The 19,872-nt window shown below is 42.9% G+C and overlaps 1 protein-coding gene across 3 annotated transcripts in view; it reads left to right on the forward strand.

Moving 5' to 3' along the window:
• ST7 (suppression of tumorigenicity 7) overlaps positions 1–19,872 on the forward strand; it is a 147,761-nt gene that overhangs the window by 39,073 nt on the left and 88,816 nt on the right. The window lies entirely within an intron of this gene.

Genomic DNA, 19,872 nt, shown 5'->3' on the forward strand with positions numbered 1-19,872 from the left:
GGCTAAATACTGTGGTCCTCGCCTGTTTACCAGGGGATGAAAGATGCCAGAGGGGAAGCATGTACCTCCCATCTGTGGGTGCATCCTTGATGCCAGCAGCGGGGCGCTCAGCGCTGCTGAATTCAGGCCACTGAAAGATGGGGGGAAAAAGGCAGTTTTGCTTGAATGTGTGAACTGATAAGATCACATCTGTCAATGATAGGGAGTTGCAGACGCTCTGATGAATGCACTGCTTGGGTGATATGTTTGGGGACTGGGAATGCTGCAGCATTAGATGGGTGAGAGCTGGGGGAGAGTGATTTAGTCAGCAGGAAAAGAATATCTATGTCATTTGCTTCATTTTTGTTCCAAGGAAAAAGGCGGCTTGTCTTGGATCCCTCCTGTAACTGGAGAATCCAAAATTAAATTAGGTGGAATTCTAAATATGATAAAATTTCAAAATAATAGGATCATTTATTTGTTTCTTCCTGATCTTTTGCGCTGGAAAATCTCAACTGAGGCAGTCTGCTATATAATAGCAGTGCAGATGCATGTCATTGAAAGCCAGACAGTTTACCTTCAACAGGAGCAGCGATTACCTACCTGGCAAATCTGGCCATGGAGGAAGACTGAGGGTTTGTGTATAAATAATGTTGCTGGTGACAGTGTGGCTGTGTGGAGACCAGTCTGATCCAGTGATTGTTGGGTAACACAAAAACAGAGAACAGTTGCTTTACACTGTGTTTTGTGCACAAATAGTACTGCACGTTGTTGAAAAGTGTCTCATTTGAATATGAAGCAGTGGCGTTTTTATAGTGTTCTAATGTGCAGCATGTTGTAATGTCTCCGTGTTGTTAGGCTGGGACCCGTTCTGTGGCTTGGCTCTTCCTGGGAAGTGGTAAGAGCATTGGGATACCTCATAATTGTGTCCTCCTGGCTGTCAAAACCCCATGCTCCCAAAGGGTTAATCATTTCTATTACCTGACTCTGTCAACAGTCCCCTCCTCTGCCACAACACTGGTCAAGGTCAGGCAGCATAAACACAAAATTTGCCTTTAGGTTTCTTTTGTTTAGGGACACTTGTTTTATGCATGGTTGTAAACACGCTTGCAGCTCTGGGTCTGTGCAGTGTGAGCAGAGATGCCTAACGTTGCAGCTGCATCTGTTCATACCCTGCCAGATCTGTGAGCCCCATGTGCGTCCATGGAGTCTGCCTCTGCAAAATGTATATTGACTTGCTGGGAGATAGCATCAGGGGTGTACCTGCCCTCCTGCAGAGAGTGCCTGTTGCATACTTGGAAAGCAAAATTACTCAGTCTTGTTAAGCTATCCAGCCTTGTAGCCCTTCTCGTGTTTTATGAGGTGCATTAATAAACAGCTTGTTTGTCAAATCAAGCTTTTGGCTAAGGTCACAAGTTGTACCACCAGCAGCTGTGGCTGCTTTTGTTTCTGTGCCTCTCACAAGGCAGAAAAGGGCAACAGAACCTTTTATAGCAGCCACTACCTGTTTCCCAGAAGGGTCTAGCAACATGATTTGCCTTTAAACAAGGAGCTAAATGCAACATGGCTTGTTGCCATTGATCCAAGCAGAGGCTGTGGGCAGTCCCTGCCTACCCTACCCAGCCAGAGGAAGAGGAAGGCAGTGTGATGGCCTCGCCTTTTTGCAGTCCCTTTCCCCTGCACCTCTGCTTGGACCTGGACCTTGTTGTACCCAGGGCTCCCTGGGACACGGGTTCAGGTCCTTCGGGCCAGGCTGGATGTGCTGTTGCGTGCTGTCGTGGGATTTGGCACAGGACAGGAGAGTGGGGTGATGCTGGGCAGCCACCCCCCGTAACCAGCCCTGACCACGCCACTGCTGGGGCACCGCAGGTTTGCTCTCAAAGAAGGAAAATGGCATCAAAATGAATGTGGTCAGAATCCAGTCTCAGCTGGTGGGTTTTGGCCTTCCCTCTCCTCTTGTTCCGTCATATTTCCAAGCTGTAAAATGACAGCAATGTGACTAGTTAGTGTTTCTGTCCAGCTAGAACATAAAATAAACAAAACAAAGTAAGTCAGTGAGATTCAGCATCATCTGGTCCTTGAAACACAACAGTAGCCATTTCTGCTGCTGCCCAAAACACATTAAATGAGCAAATTGCATTTTTCTTAATCCTCCTGTTTACAATTAGTATTTAGGCTTTTATTTTTTCTCTTCTTTGATTAAAAACCCAAGAAAAATGGTCAGAAGCAAATCCTGGTTTAGAACCTTCATTCTGTCACTCAGGATCAAAATATTTTAACAAGACAACTCCTATTCCGCATTCCCGGTTTGTCTTCTTGCTTTTAACAGCAGTCGGAAGGGCAATAAAAAATAGTCCAAGGGCTGTTGTAGAAACAGGCATCTGCTTATCGCCTCCTGGATGCAAGGAAAGACAAACAGCAGGCAAGGCTGGCCTGTGAAGGGGGATAAGGCAGCAGGCGATCCACAAACAGCTGCTAACGCTGAGCAAAGACAGAGTATGCAAAGCAAAACCCCCAAGAAGTGTCGGTGGGAAGGGCTGTGCTGTGCAGGGCAGTTGCTCTATGGACATTCCCAGTATTTTCCATCAGGCACATGTGCTTATCCACTTGCAGCCGCCCCACCGAGGGGCTGTCTGCATGGGGGGCAGCTCTCCATCCTGTGCCACCTCTCCTGCTGACCTGACAGGTTTATCTGCTCACTGTAATTGTTTCAGATGCTGTACGGGGTGAGTAGAACTTGGTTTGATAAAACCCTGGGTTGAGAATGAAGTCTTTTTGAAGGTGAGATGATGTTGCAGCACTGCACCGAAGCAGGGAAGTGGTCAGGCTTCAAGTGATGAGCTGGGCCCCAAGAGAAGGACACCCTCAGTTCAGGGAGAAGAGATAACCCCAAGCCTAGGGGAAATAACCAGTAAAATCCCTTGTCTAACTCAGTACTGGCAGTTGCAGGCTGACAGGAGAGACAGTACAGGCACAGATTAAACTGAAGTGCAGGAGCAGCCATGGTTGTTGGGGCTCACAAATGCTGGGGGTGGTCAGGGCAGCATGGCTTCACCAAATCAGTCTGTGTAATGGGAAGAAATGGGGCAGGATGTGGTTCAGAGCCTGTAAAGTAAGCAAAGAGGTGCTCAGAGAGCCATTTCATGCGTGTGTGAGAACATGCACTGAGTGTTCTTCAGGCACCTCAGAGCATCTCAGTAGGAAGCTGTGAGGAGGGAGTTGCACACATGTACACCACTCACCCCAACACTGTGAAAGGACCCAAATACCTGCTGTCAGTGTCTGAGGTGATGTTCTCAGTACTGCTGCATTCGTTCATGCCAGAGTGTTTTAACCTAGCAGCGACACTAAAGTGTGAGAGTTACAGGGAGGCTGCCTGGGAGGTGCTCTTCCATCCGGGGCTGTCCGGGAGGTGCTTGTGGTGGTCCCTGTCTGTCAGATCAGCAGCTGTGCTTGGGTGGGGAGACACTGGACCAAAGGAGAGTGCACCAAAAGGCAGGAGAAATTCAAAACCAAAGGGCAGGCAAAGCTTTCCCCCATCACGAGGCTAATGCTGGAAGGCTGCTCTCCATGGGGAGCTGGGGAGTGCTGTGGACAGGGAAGACCTTGCTTAATTCAGTGTGCCAGGAGAGCTGCTGTGCTTGTCCCATGCTCACTGTACTGTCTTTTGCTCTGTCAGTTCAGAAAATGCTGTTATTCCTGGGCACTTTTGCCCCCCGCCCAGATTCTCTTCAAGCCAGAATGCAGTAAATGGGCAAGGTTGCACGAAGATAATTGATTTTGTGGCATCAGAAAAGTAGTCTTACAAACCCCTGCAAAACAGCAGCAGCCAACAGTGGCGAAATGAGAGATCTTATAATGAGATATTAAGAGCAAGGATGATCCGATAGGCACGATTGCTGCTGTCCTGGGTTGGTATGCCTGCCTTCTCCTTCCTCTGGCACCAGTGGGAGAGCCAGTCAAAACCTGACCACTTCTACAGGTAGTCAGTTTTGAGCACATTGGCTCCCCAGCCTGATTCACGGGGTGACTAAATGGGCAGTGGCACAAGGGAGGGTGGGACATGGCTGTTGAAACTCTGGTGAGATGTCAGCCTTGGCAACAGTGGGCTCCGCTGAACCAGCAGATGACCAAAATGCTCCTATTTTTTTGGGTATAAATAGCTCACTGTTGTCCTGAATTTCCAAGATGAGTAATCATAGTAAGTATGGGTACCTGGCATCAGATGACTGCCACAATTTCACAATGATGTTATGCTGGTTTCTCAGGCAACTGTACGTCAAAGGGAGGTTACAGGAACATACCAGAAGCTGTAACTGTAAACTAATGTATTTGGCTGCTGAGGTTCCTGTGGTTCCATTGTCCTTTGACCAGTTTAATTGACAGGACCAGAAACAGGGATAAATCTTTATGCCCAAGGACAACTGAAAGATTATTAGAGTCCCTCTGGGCCATGTGACCCAGATAGGAAGTGCAGTACATGCAGTGAGGACTGTGCCATACTGCTTGAGCTGGTGTAGAAGCAGTAGTTTCATGTAATTTTGGGGTGATTAGCGGGTATGCCCAGCAAAAAGCCTCCACTTCTTTGCAGAACAATTGTCTCTTTTGTCTGAGCTAGATCCCTGAAGCACCGGGAAAAGGTCTGTAATGTGCTACAAAAAGAGCATGTGGGATTCAGTGAGATAGAGTATTGCAAGTTTCAAGATTAATGGATGTCTTTCCTGTTTGGTGAAAATACTGAGGTAGTAACATCACCACTTAGACTATTTCACAGTGACCAGTGAGAGATCACAGAATCTTAGAATTGTCATTATGTTCCCTATTGTAAAGGATAGGAGGTTGGGGCTTTATATTCGGGAAATAAGCTCTACAACTACAGAGAAAAATACTTGCTACCCAGAATCTGGTGTAGCTCAATGGAAAATTGGCTGGCTTTGCTGTCTGTGATCAAGGTGAAGCTTATACTGAGAGATTGACTTAAGATGCTCAGAAACTGAGAGTGTAAGTAAACGCATATTTTACCTAGACCAAGAAATGTGCCATTGCTTTCCAGCATTAGATAAAAAGTATTTTAGGAGTTCCTACGGCTCTCCATGGATTTAATTTGGAAATGGCATCTTGAGGTTTAAATGTTTTGATCAGTACATGGGAAGTAGAAGGGACATTCTTGTGAAACTGTGAGGCAGCAATACAAAACCGAACTCCGGTATGTCTGACCCCTTTTGAGAAATACAGTGGCTGTGAAGCTCTTTCCTTGGTGCAGTGGGACAAAGGATGATGAGGTGACCCTCAAAGCATGCTAGATAGTGTTTCAGTCAAAGCAGGAACCTAAGTTGAAAACAATACAAAGTTGGTGAGCTTTTCAGAGGAAGTATCTGGCTATAGTGGGGAGTTCCCGTGTACGTAGCTCTTGTAAAGGTTTGACTGAACAGAGGGGAAAGAGGAGAAAGTGATGGGAATGAACTCTGGAAGAACATTCCAGAAGTGAGGCCTTGCACTCAAAGGCCTGTAGTCTTTGAAGCAATGAGGTGGTTTTGAAGATGGCAATGGAAGGATGATCCAACTCCCTTGGCCTCTCACGTTTAACTTGTCACTCATTAGCCCAGTGATTTTGCAGTCTACAGTGATGATACGATTTCATGTATGTCATCACTCCAGCAAATGCCAACTTGCGTTTTACTGCTAAGAATGAGTCTTGGAAAGCTGTCATGTATTTAGATTTCCTGCTGTATTCACCTTAGTGTGGAAGTACCTGTCTTATGGTGCATCAAGGAGTTTTGAGAGGATATGGGCTTGGAGTTGATGTGGTTGTGCAAGTGCAGCAAAAGGAAAATGTACTCAATTGCATATTACAAAAGTTCCTGGATGGGAGAAGAAAAAGGAGATCAGACATGTTTCACTTCATGTCTTTGCTGCATTTTTTAAGAGTAGTAAGGAACTGTGTGATGAAGATGTAACTAGAAAGCAAATCTGGGGGGAAGGGCATAAACTACTCCTCCATGGAGCTCAGAAGATGGCAACTGACTCCACTTGTAAGACCTCTGCTATGAGAAAAGGAAAAACTGCTGTAAGAAGATAGCATCCCAAGCAGAACCTGAACTGCATATATCACTGACTTATCGATGCTTAGCATGAGTCACATTGAGTCTGAACCGACTTAGCACAAGGAAAATACTGCTGGTCACGAATATAAAAAAAGAAAAGAAAAGCATTGTAATTAGCAATACTGAAAGATGCTAAAAAGGTGTATTTAACATTCACGAAAAGAGCTGAATGTGGAAAATATTAGCACCACTAACCTTTTTTCCTGTCAGCTGCATTCATTACCAGTATTAGTAAGGTGTCTAGGACTGTCGCAGTGGCAGTAAATTGTGCTGCTGTATTTGCATAGTGGTATAACCAGTCACTCAAACCATCCATCTGCTGAAAAAATACTCTCAAGCTTCTGTTTAGATTATCAAAGAGAATACAGTAGATCAGAAATGTCAAATTTGCTGGTAAAGAAACATGTCAAGTTGTGTGAAGATCGCATGCTGTGCTTTGTCATCCACAAGGACATGAGCACAAACAAGTCCAGCTAAAAAGCCCTGGAAATTTTATAGGCAGTGAGTAGAGGCAGAATTCTTCCAGAGGGTTAAGTAAGCTGGGGGAAGTGTTCCTGTAACTCAGCAATGTATATCTGCCTGGCTGTGCCTGGCTGTTCTCTGTGTCCTCTGCTGCTTGCATGGTCCATAGTGATAACTCCAGAGAAGCTGTTATTATTACGTGCAGAGCGAAGAGAGTGGTAATCAGGCTGCCTGTGCAGATGGATGGAGAAAATCTCTGAATGGTGGAAATGAGCAGCCAAATAAAGAGCAGCAAGATCTGAGCTGTAGCTTCATGTTCAAGAGTGGAAATTCCTCCAGGAAATGGCCTAATGCATGAACACTGAAGAGGAGGATACAGTGTCCTTTGTTACAGACGAGGGGCTCTGTGGCAGTACAGGCGGGAGCAGATTTCTCTACAACTGCAGACATGTTACTGATGTCTTTCTGAGGCTTCAGCTGGGATGTTGTGATAGCACGAGGAGATGGCAGTGGGATGAAGGATTTCTCAAGTGTGTTAAATAAGACGTACTACATCATCTTTAGTGTCATTTACAGTTGCCACAAACTTGTGGGACTATGTGGTGTTGCCCCAGCCCATAGGGGTACAACAGCTGCAGTGACCCAGAGGTTAAGTTGCCTACCCAGGATAAAGCACTGGTGGTCTGTCACTGCAGAGTGGGGTCCGACAAAGAAAGGGCATTCACATGGGACTTTACCAGTGTTATCTTCATAGGTATAAGTATTTCTATGCCTGGGATTTTCACTATACTAGGATACACCTCCACACTGTGGAAGGTGGCACTGCTGTGGGCATTGTGTGTCACAGCCTGCCGTGACCGTCTGGATGCAGATAGACATTAGCTTGGGCTCATAGACCAAGCAATAGATATTAGCTCTGGGGCATTGCATGTATGCTAATGACTTGGAGTCTCTACGGGTCTTGGCTGCATGTCAGACAGGAATGAAGCTGTAGATTTAAAACAAATGCCCTGTACTGCAGGAGTTCAGTGAACAACGTGCCTGGCATTTATTTAGGTTCTGTCTTGTTTGTGTGTCTATAGTGACATTCAATCAGTTCTTCCATAAATAAAGTATAGGTGAATATTCACACAGAATTACGCAGGAAGACAAGAAGAAAAAGCTCATGTTTGGACTTGCCATCCTTAATAGCATCTCCTTAAATGCAGAGGCTTCCCTGAGGGAACAAAGCGACTCTCTGATCTGGAGCGTTAGCGCAGCCATCCTCACTGTAGAGCCAGGCGCTGCGGGAGCAGCTGCTGCCTGCAGCCTGGCAGTAAATGCACAGCATTGGCATTTCTAGTTGTTCTCCTTTCCTTCACTGATCTGTATGTACTCCGGATCTGTTCTGGTTTACACTGGGGAGAACGAGGTGACTTGATGTCACTGAGCAATCTAACTACGGTCAAAGGAGTTCAAAAAACATCCCAGCTTTTATATGTATGTACTGTATGTGTATATATTTCTTAATGTATTTTTAATCTTTGTTTTTACTTTGACAGCTGTTGCGAGTTAAAACTATAACTGCCCTCTTCTTACTAGGGCTGTAAGACAGACTGGTTGACCAACATTAAAGCAGCTTTTTTCCTAGTGAAGGAGGAGTCCTGAAGCTGCCTCCCCAAATGGCATGTCATTGCTGATGTGAAGCTGTGATCTTACTGCTTCTCTCCAGGGTGTTCAGTACCATGGCAGTTAGTAACACTGGTTCCTGTGTGGAGGGAGCCCCAAAATTTACGTATATCTGGAAATCTGGCTGTGCTCTGATCCCCAGAAGCATTGCAGACATGCTCACTGAAGGGGGTGGAGGTATGTCACAGGCATCACGGGCAAGCCTGCATTGCAGCTGACTCATGTGCTGCCTAATGTACAGGTAAGGAGGATTATGCTGCCAAGTTGGCTTTCAGAAGCTGGAATGTCATCTTTGAAAATCAGCTGCTGGAGGTTACTGATAGCTTTGTTGCTGGTTTTGTTTTTTTTAATTGGCTAAAAGCAGACTGTTAGTCTTGTTTTTGTTTCAGAAGTTTAGTCTGGAAGTAACCTTTCAAAGGGAAAGATGCGCAACCGTTAAATCCTAAACTCGAATCATAGTGGTTGGGCTGTGCTTGTGCTTTCTAGCATCCAGACACACAGACTTTGCCTCATTAAATAATTTTGAAGAAGAAAATGAGAGTGAACAGTCAAATAATAGCAAAAGTTGTTGTTGGACATAGTCAGAATGAAGTCTAATGCAAATAAACTTGTGAACAGAAGTGTGAGACATTATACTATAAAGGAGTTGGTGAACAAGACACTCATGATAGGACAAGAAATATTTTTGAACGCTTTAAAAAATCACATTGTTTCCCAACATTTCATTTGCTTTCATTCTTTGCAAGAAGAATGGAGGGCTAGCTATGAGCTAAAGTAGAGCTAACGTCCCTTTTACTGTAGAAAGTTGCTTTCTTATGAGACTTATACATAAGCCCAAGGCAAAATATGGCCTTCATGGAGCCCAGTTTCATCTGATTGCTTCTGTGCAATGATTTCACACCAGCTACAGCAGGATGGTGATGTCCGATAATAAGTTAACAACAGCAGTTGTGTTATGGTACAAGTCAGGTTTGAGTATTAGCCATTTGCAGCTGGTCACCTTTTCTTCGGGAGCAGCATGTAAGGGTGGTTTTGAGCAATAAGAGACTTGTGCTAAAGAGGTGTTGAAAACCTTTTTGCTGGATTTGTAAAAGCTTGGGCTAATTGATGAGTCTTTTCTGTGCTTACTATTCTCAGATATAATACATGATCTGTTATAAGGTTTGCTTATACGTGTCCTTCCTTAGGCTTAAATGAAAGTGTGATTTTTTTTAACACGGTTAATTAAGATGGGACAAAAAAACCTTCACAGATTCTCAATTAGGACTAGATTGAGTTAACAAAGTGTAGGTTTAAGGTTAACTGAAATAAACTTTCTTAGCTGAAATAAGAATGTCCATGAACTATACTGTGTCAAAATGTGGGTGCAGGCAGGTCTGAGTGCTTTAAAGCGATGCTCTAAAAATGGCAACATGGTTTGTTGTTTTTAATGTCTTTTGTAACAATTCACTCTCAGGTTCTTAACAAGCACAAACGGCCTTTGATAAAGGGTTTAAATTTCACATCTGCCAAAGATGAACTATGGTTTATAAGCATAGCATGAATAATTTTGTTTTCTTTCTTCTTGCTGCCATGTGATGTTTCTGCAAAGCTAACGATAGATATTCGGAGCATGCCAAGAAAATGGATGCTAGGTAGTGTCAATCACTCAACCCACAGATAAGGCCATGCTTCCTAGTGGAACAGCCTAGAGATATTTCTATTGATCCATAGTGGCAGAGCATCAACAGTTCTGAGAGCATGAGGTGAGAAGAACCTTCTTAAATTTATGAGGGTGTTATCTGTCATAGTTTGGTACATAAACCATTGTGCAAGGTGGTATGAAAGTTAGTCTTTGCACCACACAGCCTCCTGTTTGTGTTCTGGATCTAAATACTAAACTTGAGCTGGTTTTAAAACTTCAGATTATGACAAGAACAGGAATCGAGCACATAATATATTTTGCAAGCTGTTGATCTGTGGTGACTGAAATAAGTTGAGGAAGAAGAACAGTTGGAAACCTGAAGGAAGAGGTCAGACCATCTTATTCTTGAGCAACAAGAAAACTGAGGAGGTGTAATGAGTTAGAAGAGAGAAGGAAGTCTGCAACATGGAAGATCCTGGAATAGTAAATTCTTGAATTGTGGGGGATTTGGAAAGCACGAGAGCTAAAACCTCATATGCTGAATAGGCACCCTCAGTATATATGTTTAAGAGAGAGGGGAGGATGAGAGAAGCTGTAGGAAGGGCAGATGTTAACAGGCCTAATGGTGGAATGCTTAGTCCTGCCCACCCTTTGTTAAAGAAGATGTGCTGCCATTCCCAGGAAGAAATCAAGAGGCATCCTTAAGATCTAAAATGCAAATACTCGAAATGCTGTTGAAGTGATCCTAGTAAATGAGGCCATTTTAGAAATTAAAAGCAAGACATGGGCCTCCCTGTACTCCAGTATCTAGATGAGAAGGTGGGTGGTAGATAATTTGCCATAGTAAATGTTATCACACAGTCCTTGACTGCTATGCGAACAGGAGTTTATCATGTCCGTGGAGCCAGTCCCGCTGCTCCTGCTTGGGGTGGCAGAATAGGGCAGTGTCTCTTGGACTGGGGTGGTGACCCAGGGTTGAGGCAGCTGACACAAATCCTACTTTGGTTCCAGATCTTTTCAGATTCCGGAGTGTAGGCAGGCTCCTTTTGCATACCGTCATTTCCAGTGGCAGTTTTTGTGGTTTTCGCCAGGTCTGTCAATCCTGACTGTAGCCTGTTTTACTGACAGCACCAATTAAGTAGCCGAGCATTTGCTCTTTCTCCCAGATGGTTCCCTCTTCAATACCAGAAGCAATCTGTGCTGTAACAGAACGGGCAGGAGCCCAAGCTATAGTCTTGTGCACAGATCGGTGCAGCCTGCCGTTTGAGGTGGAATTAATGGAGGGATGTGACTTAATGATGTAGAGCAAAACCGGGGTGGGGTGGGAGCCAGGGAGAGGAGAAGCTGCCTGGTGCTGTTTTATTTGAGCCTGGCTTGCTCCTAATCCTGCTAGCCATTCAGCCTTGATGGCAGCAATAAGCCTGAGTACCAGCTGTGCCTTCCTATGGGCTGCCGTGTTATTTTCAGCTGCTGTGAAAATGAGGCATTTCCATTTAATTCTTCCCCTTCTCTTTCTCTAATGAACAAGTGGGAACAGCAAATGCATGTATGCCTGCCTCAGTGATGGCTCCCCTCTTTCCAGCTGCATTTACTGTCAGATCCCTTTCAATCCATTGCTTGTTTTAAATCTAGCATCTTGTCATTCAGACAAAATAACTGAAAGTCTCTGCTTATTGCTGAGATCTCTTGCAGCTTCCAGCTGCTCCACAGGCACTTCTGTTCAGAACTTGAATTTCTGAGTGTAGGCCTAGTCACCCGTTCAGCACCACCAGTATGGCCCCACAGAGATTTTCCTGCTGGAACGTTTTCCCTTTATCCTGAAAAATCTCATTTTTTCAGGAATTTACTGGAAGAGATACTTGATTTTCCTCCCTATTTCTCAGAATTCTAAAGGTGACAGTGGAGAAGGTGGCTGAACATACCATTGTTTCATGTGCTGTATGATCACCTCCAACAGTCAGTGTTCCAGGTTCTCCCTGGAAGCTTAGTCTTTGCAGTCTTCAGCCGTAAAAAGCACCATGCTCTTCTTTCCATTACAGCCCATACAGCATGCCTGATAGGTTGCCTGAGCATAAAAAGGTGCACTGAATTAATTCAGTAAATCTAAAGAAGGCCGTTTCTCAGACTGATGGACAGAACAGGTTTAGAGAGTGTAATCTGTTACAGAGGGGGCTTAGCTAGGTCTCTGGCATTAACAAGGCAGAGTCCAAAGTATAGGTAGCCAGAATCAGTTAACAGACAGGCACTGAATATTTTGAAAGCGGATATAAATCTGTTCTGAAGCTAATAGACTTACCCTTTTTTTTTTTTTTCGGCAGAATCCCTGAAACAGTAAGAAAGATAAGTAAGGCAACAACAAGCCTGTCCTCCTCTAGAAGGGACAGACACCCAGGGAAAATAGTTATTGTTATCTATGACATGGCCTTCAGTTATTTGGCTTGGTGCAGTCTATCATATTTTTATCTTGAACCTGTCACTTTATTTGTTGCTAGTGACTGACTCCCAGCACTGCATGTGGTTTGGCTGATGGGGCTCAGGGTGATGCACCGTGCATCTCAGGACCACAGTTACTCCTTTTGTTCACTACAAACATATCTGGCTGTCCTTCGAGCTCCAGACCTTGCTATGGCCACTCTGGTTTGTATAGTTACAATTCATGACATTATCTCAGAAATTGTTCAGTGAGTTATTTTGTTAAGCACCTAGTTTTGAAAGGAGACTTTTATGAGGTGCCATTAAGTAGTTAAGTTTTCTTCTCAGTGGGGTTCTCCGGTCTCTGAGTGGACTGACAAGGGTCATCCTTAACAGGTAAGGAAGAGAATTTGGCTCTTCAGCTACAGCTTCACAGCCGGAAGCACTTTCACCTCAGTACATCTCCATAAAATGCAATGCTCCTTCCAATTCCAGTCAGTATTTACATCTGCTTCGAGCAAGTTTCAAAGTTGTTTAGCAGCAAGTGACTGTGGTGAGTGGAAGAAGGTAGCTGCTGTGCTTGCAGGGCAGCACTTGCTTAAAGCAATGGCAGAATTTATGTTGTACTTATTTATACCCCCATTTTTGTGTTCTCTAGTTGTGTTTGTGTCAGTTACTGGGTAAAAGCGTAAGAACACATGCTCCTCTTTTATGCAGTAAACATTTTACATGTGCGTACAATGTTTATTACGTATAGCTTGTATGTAGTAAAGAAGCTGTAGGTTACCTTTTCACGTCCTCCTTCAGGGAGAAGTCTAGTTGGCAGTTGTGGGTTTGGTGGTTTCTGTTGTCAGCTTTAGTGTTGGGATATAAAGCGAGGAACTGAGTCAAGGCAATGAAATGTAGCAAATTTGGAACTGAAAACAGCAACTTTAAATGCAGTAATTTGCCAAGTAAAGATGTTTTAGTCATTCTCCAATCAAGTTTTAGCACTAATCAGCCAGTGGATGTTTCCATTGCTGTATCTTACTTTGATTCTTAGTATCATTTCAGATTGAAGGAAAATAGTGGTTTTGTCATTAATTTGACCCTATTATTTGAAGTAAATCAGCGATTTACAAAAAGAACCCATTTGAAAATTGGTTGATAGCTTTAAATCATTATTTTTTAACAATTCTTTTTCATTCCTTAGTATTTCAGCAGGGCATTAATGTGGTATCAGTCTAAGCTGAGGTACTACTTGTATGTTTAGATTATAGTTTTTCATCACACCTTACATTTTATTCTGTCACCATTAGGCAGAATCCTGGAAAACACTGATGTTAGAGAGCTGAGACAGGGAAAAAGATGTATTTTCTGAATAAAGGTAGTCAGGTGCTGCCTGAGAAGCCATTAATGAGATAACAGATGTCCATCACATTACATCTCCTGTGGGCTGGTAGTGCTGAGGTTGATGATCTAGATTTATCCCTGAAATGTCACAGGCATTGATGGCCCAGGCTGGCATCATTTTGCCCCACTTTCATGTACGACCCATAGGCTTGTTTTCTTGCTGCTTGTTCTTCTCCAGCAGGAGGATGCTCTGGGATAGGGACCTGACAACATGAAGTCTTAGAAGTGCTGTTCTTTAGCATATTCTGTTTGGGCAAATCACATCTTTCTTCAGGCTTGAGCATTGTGTTTACAAGATGATTCTCTTGGGTGAGAGTCTTCAATATCTGCTTGTATTCAGAAGGTATATTATGTTTTTAGCCTTTGTTACTGATTTAAGGTATGCTTCCAAATGTACACACTGTGTATATTTGTACTTTTATATAGGTGCTTTCTAATAGCAATGCTAACCTATTTTTATTGGTGAGTGATGCAGTTGAAGAGTGCGAGACATGAAGAGGTTGTTCAGGGCTCAAATCAGTTGCCTGAATGAGGCATATAGAGCCATTTCAGGTGCCCTAGGATGTATTTCACTTGGCCTCCAGCTGTTGGTCCCTGAGAGTATTCTGTCTGTGCCTTGTACCAGTGTATCAGCATCTCAGACAGCTTTCAATGCCCAGGCTGTGACTACTGAATCAAGCTCTTCCTGTCATGAGGGGTTGCCTTTTATGTTATCCTAAAGAGATCTGGTCATATTAAGTAGTGTGGGAATCTCAGATTCTGCAGGGTTTAGGGCCTTTTTGTTGTTTCGAGCAATAGTGTAAGTCACAAGAATGAGAATAAACTTGGACTCTGACAAGGTGTGTGTCAACTGTTGCTGTGATTAACACCGGCTGCTCAGCAGCACAGACTTGGGACTCAGGGAACATGCTGTACTCGACTTATCTGGCTTAGAAATGCCCTCCACTTGCCATTTACAAGCAGGCACAGACAGAAGACAAACATTTCTTCTCCTAAATATGGGACTTGTTATAGCTTAGTTGCTTGGCAATCCACTTGACTGTAAAATAAGCAGACTATTAAGCAATGCTACTGGTTTCCTTCCTTCTATGGCTTTGTGGGATATCCTGTGATCTTTGTGTCGTTGGAGCCTTTGCAACCATCTGTTTAACTGAAGTGAGAGAGAGGCACTGCTGCCGCAGGTCTGTCTTTGGGGGAGAGAAAGTCACTGTGTTTTCAGGTGTTCCTCCTGTTGGTTTTTTCTGTATGACACTGCATTTCTATTCCTACCACTTCCCTTTCTCCTTTTAAGCTTATTGGCAGCATCTGTTGCTGCTGTCTATAATTACACTTGGCACTGGGAGAAGGGGAGACACTGAGCGCAGCAACTGCTTGTGCCTTCCCTGTAGGTACTGAAAGTCATGTGTTAATATAATGACTGTTCTAGATTCCTTCCATTTATTTCCCTCTAATCCAAAACGAATTCTCCTCTCTCAGCCCTTTAGGGACTAAACTCTAACTCTACCTCCACCTCCTCCCTTGGTGGAGAAACACAGAACCAGCTACTACTGTCAGTTTCTGTATAGGATTATATTATTTAATGCATAAATATATTGATTTTTATTTTTTTAAATATATCCAGTTATTTATGTGGCTATCCAGTGATTGAAGCAGTCATCCACATGTAAAATATTGACAACTCCCTGAAAGATGCAAGTACCTTTTTTATCCCAAGTAGATAGCTGTACTTCCTGTGATCAAAATAATAATCATAATTATTAACATTAATAGATATTGGTACTAGTAATAGTTCTGAATAATACTAATAAAATACAAATAAATGATTGCAGATTGTGAGCAATGTTTGCCTTAGGGTCACTGGAAGAAAGCTCTTTTGAAAATCTGGGTTTATGTTTGTAGAAGTTACTTAAGGTTCTGCCATACTTTCTATTGATGTGGCCTTTTCCTACTGTTCAAAGCACAATAATTTAACCATTAGCTGTAAGGAAAAGGAATGGAATGGAAAGGACAATTTCTGTGTATAGCTAACTATAGGATAAAGAATGACAGTCTTATTTGGTGCAAATTCAGAGTACAATCTTGTGTATTTGACAGAGTTGAAAACTTGCTTAAATCTTGTTCTTTTCGTATCATGGCATTTGACTTTCCTAGCCAATAAGCCCTGAAATGTAATTACGGTCACCAAAGGAAGTAGTAAATGAAAGAGCATTCAAATATGGGAATTAGAATTGTGGTTAGCTAATGACTTCAATACATTTGGTAAGCAAGACATGCAAATTTGAGTGGGGCAACATCTTGAATCTCTCTTGTAGTAGTGGGGAAGACCTGCAGTTCATCACTGTTTGGTCCTCAGCCTGCTGGTGTGTGTGCACAGAGGTCCAGGCCATCTGTAGGCTGATGTTCTGGTCCAGCAGTGTGTGGGAGCAAGCTGCTGTGGTTGCACTGCAGGACAGAAAAGTTGTACAGTCTTGAAGGTATAGATCAGGGTGAGGGGTCTGAACAGCAAAGCACCTTCTTAGGTATTAAGCCAACTCTGTGAAACCAGCAGTAAGCTGAACATTAATTAACTCCATCAAATAGAAACTCCATATAATTTACACACACACATATATTGTATTATATGTATTGCGTACATTACATTTACATACAAAATTGGTCTAATTTCTGCTTGCTTCAATGTATTGCTCCAACCAGAAACAGATTTACTGTCAGCAAAGAGGGAAAATACAAGCATGCTCACTATCTGCACAAATAAAATGCACAGAGGGAGTCCTGCATTAAAGAGAGTTATGGATCTCACTTTTCAAAGAAATATGACTTTAATGAAATCTGTCAGATGCCAGTCATACAAACATGTCTTGATGCCATTAAAATAATAAATCATTATTTTCTAGAGGGGGAAATCATAAAACTTGTGTTCATGCAGAACACAAGTTTTAATTATGCCTGAGAAGACTGAAAGTTTTTAACATTTCAAATAAATACGGAAGTGACATTTTATCTGAGTTCTTTTATGATTTTGGATACAGGCCTCATTAGATTCAGCTGCTATTTATGGCATTCGACATGCAGCAGAATATTTAGCTCCAAAAATCTGAAGATAAGAATTTAATATAAAGGTTGAGGGACAAACTGAGTCATGAGGGGATCGTCACTTAATAAACGGTGCTAAGTTTTTCAGATGAATAATATGTCTGTACTGTGCAGCAGAGTTTCAAGTGAGCTAGTGGAATAATACCAAAGAAATACTGTTCTTCAGCACTGTACTCCAGCTAATTAGTCTGTCAAGCTGTTTAATAGCGTTTTGCAGCTGTCTTGGATGAAAATGAGCATCTTAACACAGCATTGTCCTACCTCACCACATGGGGTTTTGAAGCAGTAAGCAGTTGTTCAGGGTGCTCTGTAATAAACCTTGCAAAAACATTTAGATGTTCTCTCCATCTTCTGCAGTGTCAGGTTTGTCCAGATCTATGCTAAATTTATATGGAAGGATTTTGTTGTTGTTGTTAGAGAGGTTGTGTGACGATAGTTGGGTTTTGGCTTTTCTTTTTCTGCCAGCAAACATTCTGCCATGGCCAAAACCCCCTGCTTTTGTTCTAAACAAGCTCTCAGTGGTATTTTTTATATCCCATTTTATTGGACACTTTATCTAAGATCTTCCAAAGGATCCTATAGAAGATACGCTTTGTTCCTCAATAAGAAGCTTTTAAAGTGCCTTAATTTAAACCTTTATAAGGTATTTTCAAAAATCTTGATCTATGTTTGCTTCTCATTGTCCTCCTAAGAAACATTTTATCACCAAAATGTGCTGATAATTTGTTTAACTAGTTGGTTTTCATCTAAGTTTAGATCGCCACGCAGTTCCAAATGAAATAAGCTTTTGAAAATATTGGACAAACATGCATTTTATTTTTCCTTCCATGGAATAAAAAACTCTGCTTATATCAGTATGCTGAGTGAGGAATCACATCCTTCAAATTCTAACAATTGGTCTTAATGTAACATTTAATGTATTTTTTGGTTGCTGTTGTTGCTCATACTGTAGTGCACCCAAAATCAATATACTTCTCAGTAGTAGACAGAGCCATTATTTGGGGATTGACTTTAGGTCTGTAGCTATAGGACATGGGGTAATGGTTTTAAACTAAAAGATACTAAATTTAGACTAGATATAACATAGAATTTTTTTATGATGACGGATGGTTATGAAACTGTTGGAACAAGTCCAGAGGAGGGCCACGAGGATGATCAGGGGCTGGAGCACCTTCCGTATGAAGACAGGCTGAGAAAGCTGGGGCTGTTCAGCCTGGAGAAGGCTGCATGGAGACCTCATCTGAAGGCGACCTATAAGGGTACTGGGGAGGGACTCTTCATCAGGGACTGTAGTGACAGGACAAGGGGTAATGGGTTAAAACTTAAACAGGGGAAGTTTAGATTGGATATAAGGAAGAAGTTCTTTACTGTGAGGGTGGTGAGGCACTGAAATGGGTTGCCCAGGGAAGTTGTGAATGCTCCATTGCTGGTGGTGTTCAAGGCCAGGTTGGACAGAGCCTTGGGTGACATGGTTTAGTACGAGAAGTCCCTGCCCATGGCAGGGACTAGATGAATGTTCATCTGCCCATGGTTGGAACTAGATGATCTTAAGGTCCTTTCCAACCCTAACTGTTCTATGATTCTGTGGCGAAATACTGGCACAGGTTGCTCAGGGAGTTGATGGATGTTCCATTCCTGGAAGTGTTCAAGGCCAGGCTGGATGGGGCTTTGAGCAACCTGATCTAGTGGAAGGTGTCCCTGCTCATTGCAGGGGGGTTGGACTAGCTGCGTGTTAAAGGTCCCTTCCAACCCAAACTATTCTGTGATTCTACAATTATTTTAAACTAGAAGAGGTATGACCTTCAAATATGTTCAGTTAAGAGACTCTTCAGATAATTTTATCTGTATCTCTCAGAGCCCCTCTAACGAAACATATTGAAAACCAGGCCATTCTCAGTAGGAGGAAATTTCTGTAAAACAAAAGAGGCTTTACCAAAACCAGAGCTCTGATCAGCCTGTAGAAGCATCATTGTGTTCTGAAGCATCTCTTCTGAAGAAGGTGTGAGGGCATTTATGCTGTTTTCCAGTAAGATGCAAGAAGACATGAAATTAAGTTCCGAAAGTGAAAAACAGGCTGGGGAAATGAAATACATGTCTCCAATCTATTTGTAGCACTAACATCCCACATAGAGAATGACAGGAAGATTCTAGCTTGCAGCAAGGGGAAGATCAGAGGAAAATACTGGGAGATAAACATATCAGATGTGGTTACAGTGAACAGTTGCTAATCTCAGTAAAATAGGTTGGCTTTCTAATCTTTTTTGCACAGGCATCTTGATACATTCTTCTTCAGCATGGGCTACATAAATAACAGAGAAATACATAAGCAAAACACATTTCAAGCTTTCCATGCTATGAATAAAGACATCTATCTCCTCCATGCCCATTAAAGATCACATGCAAGAGGACCCTTTTCCTTGTTTCTTTGCTTGGGTAAAAGATGTCTAAGTGATCTTAAAAGCCTGTCTGTAAACTTAGGAAGAAGGCAGCTGTTTGGGTGTCCCCAAAAGCCTTTCTGATGCCCTAACTAGGGTGGAGAAGGAGCTTTATCACAAAGCAAAGCTTCTAGGCTGCCCTGTGAGCCCTGAGGCATCTGCTCAAGAAGCCTACACAGCTATCCAGATTGCACCAGGGAAGCGGGAAGTTCTTGTCTTTCCAGCAGAACTGGGAAGGCCTGATGCAATCTTTAACGTGCACCTTTGGCTTCATATTCTCTATTGCTTTTAGAGGGAAGTGGATCAGCAAGGCTCTAGGTATTATCGTGTATGAGGCTCCAGGGTATGTAGTGAAGCAGGGAGCTTTTTTTTGAGTTGTGAATCACCTGTAGATTCTTACTAGCCTACAGCACAGTAATCAGTGTATGGTGCTTCCTAGTATGTTACAGAGAAGGTACATGAATAGGTACAGGAAAGGTACAGAAAGTTACAGGATACCTGGGTTCATTTCTAGCCAACCGTCCTTAACCAGCAGCAAGTGTCAGAGTTGAAGAGGATCAAAGTTTCATCCCCTGCAGGTAAGAAGGGGAGTTAAGCAGCCCCCATGTTATTAAGGCATTACTTTATCAATAATAAAGTCAATAAAAGAGAGCCTTGTCACCACTAGGCAGGACAGTGTCAAGCAGCCAGATGATGAAAATGA

This window comes from Lathamus discolor, chromosome 1 (assembly GCF_037157495.1).
Source record: "Lathamus discolor isolate bLatDis1 chromosome 1, bLatDis1.hap1, whole genome shotgun sequence".
Taxonomy (NCBI): Eukaryota; Metazoa; Chordata; class Aves; order Psittaciformes; family Psittacidae; genus Lathamus; species Lathamus discolor.